Genomic DNA, 9,393 nt, shown 5'->3' on the forward strand with positions numbered 1-9,393 from the left:
GAGGCTGAGGCAGGAGAATGGCGTGAACCCAGGAGGCGGAGCTTGCAGTGAGCTGAGATCCGGCCACTGCACTCCAGCCTGGGCAACAGAGCGATAATCTGTCTCAAAAAAATAAATAAATAAATAAAATAAAATAAAATAATTTATAGGATATACAGATGTAACTCTTTGATGGACAAAAAGAGACTATTTTCAGAACAGTATAATCATTAAAATACTATGGAAGACATCCTTGAAAATCTGATCAATCTAAAAACCACATTGCCTATACAATCATATACCATGGAAATTCAGAGTTCAAAGAGGCTTTAGAGATAACTTAGTCCACTGGCTTGCAAACTTCTGGACCATGAAACTCTTCATCCAAAAATCCCACCAAGAAGTCTCATATAAAACAACTAAAAACACAGCAGCAGGCTGGGAGCGGTGGCTCACTCCTGTAATCCCAGCACTTTGGGAGGCCAAGGTGGGTGGATCACCTGAGGTCAGGAGTTCGAGACAAGCCTGGCCAACATTGAGAAACCCCGTCTCTACTAAAAACACAAAAAATTAGCCAGGCGTGACGGCGGGCACCTGTAATTCCAGCTACTCGGGTAACTGAGGCAGGAGAATAGCCTAAACCCAGTAGGCGGAGGTTGCAGTGGACCAAGACTGCACCACTGTACTCCAGCCTGGGCAATAAGAGCAAAACTCCGTCTCCAAAAACAACAACAACAACAAAACACAGTCTCTATTTCAGAGCCCAATCCCACTCCTCACCTCTGCCAGGACCTCTCCTTCTTAGAGGTGTTAAAGAACATCATCTGAAATCAGTGGCCCAGGTAAACCCTTTCTATTCTAGATGAGGTAACAGAGATCAGATTCACTTTTGACAGTTTATTTTCCTTACTGCTAAGAAAATTTTTATCCAGACTGCCTGGTAGTTGTTTTACACCTTATATAATCTTCATTTAAAGTTAGTCACAAACACATAACTTTAGAGATAGAAGGAGCCTAAGGGCAGGCTTCCCACTCTCAGTATGGTCTCTCTAGTCTACTCTACCTGTATTAAAATTGGTTGCATTAAAAATGAGTATTTTTTCAGAAATCATTAAAAGACATGGAAGAAAAGAGAAATACCGTATAAAAAACTTTACATGCAATATTCCAATTCTCACAACTCTGTAAGGTGGTGAACCATATATCCATTTTACAGATGCAGAAAGTGAGTTCAGAAACATTTAAACATGCCCATGAGAGAGGATAAAGTAAGAAACCATGATAGAGGATAAAGTGAGAAACCATGAGAGAGGATAAAGTAAGAAACCGTGAGAGAGGATAAAGTAAGAAACCCGTTAGGCAGGCATTTGGGGTGGGTCCTTGCTTGTTAAAACTCCTTCAAACAAAAAAGCCTGAAAATCAAACTGCAGGCCCCACATAAGAAAGAGCCCATGTCCTTCAATGGAGTGCTTACTCTGCGAACCCAAAACCCTTTGGACACATTTCCCTCTCCTTGGCATGCCTTAGTCTCTTACTTTTCATCTACTGACATATGTCTACCTTTCTGTAATTAGCCATAGGCTAAGTCTTCATTTATATAGGGTGAATCATCACTTCAGCCCCTGATTGGTCCCAGGCCAAGCTTTCACTTCAGCCCCTGACTGGTCCCAGGCCAAGGTCCTGGGCCGAGCCTCCACCTCTGCCTCCAATTCTTTACACTAACATACCTCTAAGTGGTGCTTTCTCCAAAATAGCCTGCAGACCAGTCAGCACATTCCTCGTCTTTCCAGTCCATAAAATCCCTGGATCAGCCTCACAGCTGGCAACCCTCTTTCAGGTCCCCTCTCAGTTGTAGAGAGTTTTTCTCTTTCGCTTATTAAAACTTTTGCTCCAACCTCACCCTCGGTGTCCATGCTCCTTAATTTTCTTGGTCGTGAGACAAAGAACTCTGGGTAACACCTCAAACAAGACTGCTTCACCTAGACCATATAACTGGCAAGCAGCAGAGACAGGATTTAAACCTACATCCATTTAACTCCAAATCCTGAACTGTTTCCAATAAACAACTTTACATTTGTGTAGCACAAATTCCAGGCTATGAAAGAAAGAAGGACTCCATGGTGCAGGCAGAGAAAAATGCCATATACTGTTCAAAATAGTATCAGAATGACAGTTATCTACTAATATGAATACCCTAAGTTACTGGCATCGCTGAAATGAGGTGATGAAGAGTATGGCTGACAATGCATTAAAAAATAAGAAGAAACAAAGTAACAAGAAGACCAACAAAGCTAAGCTCAGTTTAAATTAATGAGGCCTAGATTATGAATGTAAAGAAAGTTTTAAAAATAACTATTCAAAGAATCAACAATGAGAAATTGAATCACTAAACTTAAGCAAAAGCATTAAGTCCAAAAGTGAATGAGAAAAAAATTTGTCAGAGGCTGCTACAAATGAGTAAATTACAATTTATTTACAACAAAATTATTTACAAAAGAGTAAAATGTTTTTCAGATATTTAACAAAATGCTACAAAAATAGTTATTAATGCATAGTCTACCATTCTTAATAAAAACTCAGTTTTTCTCTAAAAGATTTTTATCCTTGATTATACCTAGAATCCTGATAAAAAAGCAATTCAGTGTAAAGGTTAAAAAATATAAAAAGTTAAGCTACTTAAATTCCACATAACTAATAATTACAAAAGCAACATTCTAGAAGTTATTGGGGATGGCACTTCTCCAAGAAATTAAATGAGTTAGTGGGATTAAAGTAAAAAGGAACTGGTATTAGGGTTGCCTTGTATTGTGTTTACTCCAAGCACTTTGGTTTATATCAGAAAATGTGGAGTCTAGAGGATATATACAGGGCATCTTCCCTAAGTATCAGCTTTACTATATTTTGGAAAGAATACTTTTACCTTCATACACAAGCACATAAAGTAGATCATAAAAGTCTCATGAAACTTACAATCTAGCAGAGGAATCTAATTCTGAAATAAGTAAATAGTGACATTGTAATAAGGGCTATGAAAGCTATAACAAGAGTTGTATGCTCTTACAGGAAGGCCAGAAATAATAACAGTAGTAGAGCTAAAGTAGAGAAGTTTTGTTTTGGTTTTCAGCTTTTGTTTATGGGTTTATTGGGGGCTGCCTAGGTGGAGATAGGGCTGAAGAAAGCAGAGTGTGTATGGTATCCCACATCCCTGAGCAGGTAGGTGTTTGTTAGGTTCAAGGAACTGAAATGAGATTCAGATAAGCATTTTTAATAATAAAAAATAGGACCATAATATCTTTATAACTCTAGAGAGGGAGGATGCTAGGCTTAACATTAATCCATTGCATTTGCATATGACACATTACATAGAGTTTACAAATCACTTTCCATTACACTCTCATTTGACCTTTGCGGCAACCTACAAGACAGAAAAGGTAGGAATTTTACAAACAAAAAAATGGGTTTGTGCCCAAGTCATAAAGCCAGATAATGGAAGCACTGGAGGTATCGCTGATCCTACTGAACATCCTCTAGTTATCATACGCGTGTCCACATGTCCACCACCTATACAATACCCGGAAGAAAGACCCCAAGAAACTCCACTAACTGAGAGGCTACTCTGTGCCAAGGACAGAATCAGAGGCAAAAGGTACAGTGAGCTGGCCTTACCCTACAGGATTCCCGCAACCAACTAATTCAGAAAGAGGGATCCCAATATGGTTTGGGTCTGTGTTCTCACCCAAATCTCGTGTCGAATTCCAATCCCCAATGTTGGAAGAGGGGCCTGGTGGGAGGTGACTGGATCATGGAGACAGATTTTCCCCTTGCTGTTCTCATAATAATAAGTTCTCATGATATCTCGTTGTTTATAAAAATGTGTAGCACTTCCCCCTTTCTCTCTCTTCCTCCTGCTCCGGCCATGTAAGACAATCCAGCTTCCCCTTTGCCTTCTGCCAAGATTGTAAGTTTTCTGAGACGCCCCCAGTCACACTTCCTGTACAGCCTGTGGCACCATGAGCCAATTAAACCTCTTTTCTTTATAAATTACCCAGTCTCAGATAGTTCTTCACAGCAATGCAAGAACAGACTAATACAGACCCCAATATATTATGTGTATCTCCACAGCAAAGAAGTCAAGAATAATACATAACCACCTATCTCATCAAAAAACAAAAAATGTTTTCATGTAAATCTTTAGAAAAACCATGAGGCAAAGAAGTTTGATACCTACTGACTGCTTAGACTTATACTCCAGGACTCACACTCTACTAACAACCACACCTGTGTAATCCATCCAACACCCTCTCCTCTGTCCTTTCACCCCCACCCTTACTTTCTTTACCTATGAAATGAGAAGATTGGGGCTCCATTGGTGGTTCTCAACAAAATGGCACTACCCATCTAAGAGCATTTTGGAATCTGTTGGTGATTTTTCTTTCCTTTTTTTTTTTTTTTTAACTTCTAGCATAATCATACCTTATATTGCATTTTAAATTACATTCCTTTCATTTTTCCTTTATATTGCAATTAGAGAATTATTACTATATTGATTCTTTTTTTATGGGGTAAAAATTTTCATTAGGAATTTCATTTCAGGACACTGAGAGTATTAGAGTATTAGTAAGGAGAGTATTAGAAATATTTAATGTGAAAGGGCGGCTATGGATTAGACAGAATTAAACATTAACAGACTAGATGGTCTTGAAGGTTCTTTCCAGTTCTATAATTTACTGATTTTATGAATATTTTGAGCACAAATAATGAGACAAAGAACACTGATAAAGAGAGTGTACATAATGATTTGTGGGCAAGAACAAAAAATCCTAAACCTGCTTCTGCACTTGATTAAATAATTAAATTTGTAGGAAAACAATTACATCTTACTGCCTAAAATATTACATAGCAGAATACTATGTACTTTACTTTTAAGAAAAGATTAAAATGTCAAAAGCAACATGATCTTATAATAGGAACTGACAAACTCAAGTTCAAAAGGAAGTTCTGGAATTGGCAAAGATTCAGCCCATATGTCCCAATGATCAATTAAAAAAAAAAAATCACACTTCATGGAATGGTTATATTGTGATCCAAACCTGGAATCATTAAGATAAACATATAGATTTAATATACTTCCCTCCACCCCCAAACAGAGAAATTGGTGATACATTTCAAAAAAAATATCAAAAATGATTAAAACAGAAAGATGAAGCTTTGAGGATCAACTGATCAATTTTTCCATGGGAAGAGCAGGGGAGAGAATACAGAAATTAAGAAGACATGGCACCCCTTGAGCAAGCCAACATTCCAAAGCTACTGCAGATGTATTTTTTTTTTCAAAAAAATAAATAAAAGAAGGCACCCCCCATACACACACTTACATATATGTATGTATACTTATATTTACAGGTTTGTATTTTTGGCTATCATAACACTTAATAATCATAACCTTTCAAGGCAGATATTACTGTCCACTTTCACTTAGGAACAATATGAGGTTAAAAGACAATACAGGGATTTCCAGCTATCAGGACCATGTGAAACAAGTCTTTCAAAAATAAGCCTAAAAGCCTCTGAAGAAAAAAGCTGTCGAAATTTACACAAACTTGACTCTGTAGAAGACTTCTGCTAAACTTCACCCACTGACTTAATATTATATATGAAACTATTTTGGTTTTGGTTTTGGTCTTTTTGTTTTTTTGGTTTTAAGACAGGGTCTCGCTCTGTTGCCCAGGCTGGAGTGCAGTGGCGCAATCATAGCTCACTGCAACCTCAAACTCCTGGACTCCAGTGATCCTCCTGCCTCATCATCCTGAACAGCTGTGACAACAGGCACACACCATCATAACCTGGCCAATTTTTTTTTTCTATTTTATTTATTTTTAATTACTTAGTTGGTTATTGAGTTATTGGACTGACTGATTGTAGAGATGGGAGGATCTCACTATGTTGACAGGCTGGTCTTGAACGCCTGGCCTCAAGAGATCCTACCACCTCGGCCTCTCAAAGTGCTGGGTTATAGGCACGAGCCACTTTGCCCAGTCAAAACTACTTTTTAAATAACTAATGCCTCTATGTACTAAGAACTTCCATGACCATTACCTAATTTGATATTTCAACATTTTATCTTAGTTGGTATCATATTTAAGATATTCATCTGATTTGACAGCCCCCATTATTCTAGTCCATAAAGGAAGAAGAAAAAAGATCAGTGGTACCAGGGGTTAGGGAGAGAATGTGACAATAAAGGGATAGCACAAGGAGTTTTCTAGAGCGACAGAACTGTTCTGTATCTTGACTAGAGTTGGGGGTTACACAACTACACATATATTAACATTTACTGATGTATGTCAAAAGAAAAAAAAGTCAGTTAAAAAAATTTAACTGCACTTCTTTAACAGCATGATCTAGAACATACTTGGTATGAGAATATTCCTCCTGGACTTCATTTGCTTTCAATGCCACAGTTTTTAGCTCATGAAATAAAATGACTTTGTAAAAATACTTCAGTCCTTTGATTGTTCAGTTTTTTATGTACGTTCTCATGAAACAGTTGCCAATTTATTTTTTAAAACATCACTAAGTTCTATTGATATATCAACATTTTAAAAATCCAAATTATAACAAAGTCAGACTTCACAAAAGTTACTGCCTTCCAAATTTCCTTGAGCTCCACTATATGAAAGTCTGTATTAAATAATAAGAAAGTCTATTTTAAGTCTCTGCTCACAACCATTTCAATCTTAGGAGGGAGGGAGACAAAATTTACTGAGTATCTACCTCCACGTGTGTGCCAGACATCACTGCAACTGTCTTGCTTCACTAGACAATCTCACCACCCCTGGGAGGGCGGTGCCTTTCCAAAAAACATGGGGTTCAGTAGGTTAAACAATGTAGCCCACGGGTCTGGGCTAATAAGGTAGTGGTGCCAAAATAAGCCAGAGCTTTTTAAAAAAGAGCTAATTTTAATGTGCCCCAAAAATAAGGGGATAAATTTACAGTATGTGGAAATGTATAAATGAAATTCACAGTCAGTGCAAAATACTGATTTGTCATCTCTAAAAATAGACAACTGTCAAGTTATTTGCTATGTGATAAAAATTCTTCCAACCAAGAAATCTGAGATTATGCTAACAAGTCAATTTCATGCACTAGATTTTACTAGTAACAAAGAAAGCAAGCTCTTCAGTATTGCTTATTACCAAGAACTAAAAATATCTAGCATTTTAGGTCAAGAACATAACTTATTAGTGATGTTCATCACATAAGCAGTAACTCAAGGAAAAAGTATCCTATACCCAAAGGGTTTTTTTTTTTTTTTCTGTTTTTCTGCCCCCAACTCTTAACTTCTTAAGGAGTCCAAACTCCTACTGTTAAAATTCAAGGTCTTCTACAGCCTGGCCCCAAGTTAATTTTTGAAATTTCCTCTAACTATTCAGCTTCTTAACACTATACTCAAGCCACAGCTGAATTCTTTCTATTGCTCAAGCTCAATTTATACCTCATGTCTAAGCATCTGCTCATATACCCGCTCTACTCCTCTTAAGGAAATTCAACCCCATCCTACAAGACCAGCTCAATTCTCTCTTCCTACAGTAACCCTACCCAAACCATCAGTTCAAAAAAGTCTCCTTCTTTCCCTAGAAGTGTAAGACTTATCTATTCATAACGTACGTAGTGTTATTGTGTAAAACTGATATTTATCTCACTTTTTTTCATGTATGTCTTATTTCTACACGTCAGAGACCTGTTACATCTATTCTTGTATGATCCTTACCTACTGGGTAGCCAGAAAATGTGTATTTTTTAAAATTTTAGGTTACAAGTTAAATAAGATGGTACTTAAATATATGTATTGATACGTATGATATATAAATGCCTAATGTATGCTCAACCTAGACATAGCATTACAGTTTCCCTTTAGGAATAAAACCATTTAAAACACACATTTTTTATCTTTTTTGCAATTAAAGGTTCTAAGCAGAGTAAATCCAACAGCAAATTCCTATATTCCCTTTTCTTATCACTAATTTAAATTATTATTTGGCCATGTACATTTCTCCCAGAAAGTACAGTTACACCATCTACATATAACATACAAAAGTTGTGGAGTACTACCACAAATGCAATTAATAGGCTAAAATTAAGGCATAAACAACCAGCCTTAGAAGTGGTAGCTACAAATAAATATTCACTCTTGGGAAATTAAAAATAAATCTACAAGCAAAATATAAATACAAGCTGGTACTAAGGCCATCTGCTAAGCTTTTAAATTCTAGTGGGTTATCTATGCACATACTACCATATGAAATAATGAGAGTCAGAAATACAGTAAATCATAAGGTCACCTAGTTTAATAAGGCAATACAACACAATGGTTGACAGCACAGGCTCTGGAGGCAAACTATACAGACCCTGTCTAACTCCATTACTCACTCCACTAACAATGTAGCCTTAAAAGCAAGTTAACAACCTCACTGTGCCTCCATGAGTAATAACAGTACCTACCTCAGGATAAGTATTGAGTTAATATATGTAAAGTGCTTAGAAGAGTGGCTGGTATATGGTAAGTGCTCAATAAATATACTACTGAATTACACATGGCACTAATATATTTACTGTTTCAATTAATATATTTTATCAAACATATACTTTTATCCATGGCCAATATATTTACAGATGTACTTGGGTTTACCAGATACGTACTATCTTCTATTTCACCAGATGAGTTTCCTTCCCATATAAACTATACCTTCTTTCTCATTTAGGACTTTCTACAATAGCAATATCCAACAGAAATATAATGTAAGCCACAACCGTAATTTTAATTCTTCTAGTTGCTACGTTTTTTAAAAGTAAATAATATATTTAACCTAGTATGTCTAAAATGTTATCATTTCAACATGTAATCAATCCAAAATAAATTAACAAGACACTGTACATTTATTTTTTCATACTAAGTCTTTGAAATCTGGTGTGTATTTTACACTTACAACATATCTCAATTTGACTACCACATCACAAATAGTCAGTGCTATGTATTAGTCTAGTAGATGCCATATTGGACAGTGCTGCTTAATATACTTCTGTGTGTACTGCATACTGATGACTACAAAAGTAAATATTCCATGCTGTCTTAAATTTGTTGAAAACAAGTAACAATTTGGTATTATAATTCAAAATCTTAGACTTTTCAAACAGGAAGCATTTAAAGTACCTAGTTTCTCAAAACTCTACTTTACAGATGAAGAAACCCAGAGAAGTAAAATAATTTAGTGTAATGTAAGGGTTACCAGGAAAATTTCCTTTTTTGGGTCCTAAGTCTTCCTACAATCAAACTCCTCTTCAAAATCAGGGTAGCCCTGGGCCGGGCACGGTGGCTCGCACCTATAATCCCAGCACTTTGCGAGGCCGAGGCAG

At 36.6% G+C, this 9,393-nt stretch overlaps 1 protein-coding gene across 4 annotated transcripts in view; it reads right to left on the reverse strand.

Moving 5' to 3' along the window:
• The window catches only part of LCLAT1 (lysocardiolipin acyltransferase 1), a 224,223-nt gene that overhangs the window by 168,854 nt on the left and 45,976 nt on the right, over window positions 1–9,393 (reverse strand). The gene's annotated exons all lie outside the window — the stretch shown is intronic.

Source organism: Mandrillus leucophaeus, unplaced genomic scaffold, assembly GCF_000951045.1.
Source record: "Mandrillus leucophaeus isolate KB7577 unplaced genomic scaffold, Mleu.le_1.0 Scaffold13, whole genome shotgun sequence".
NCBI classification, from domain to species: Eukaryota; Metazoa; Chordata; class Mammalia; order Primates; family Cercopithecidae; genus Mandrillus; species Mandrillus leucophaeus.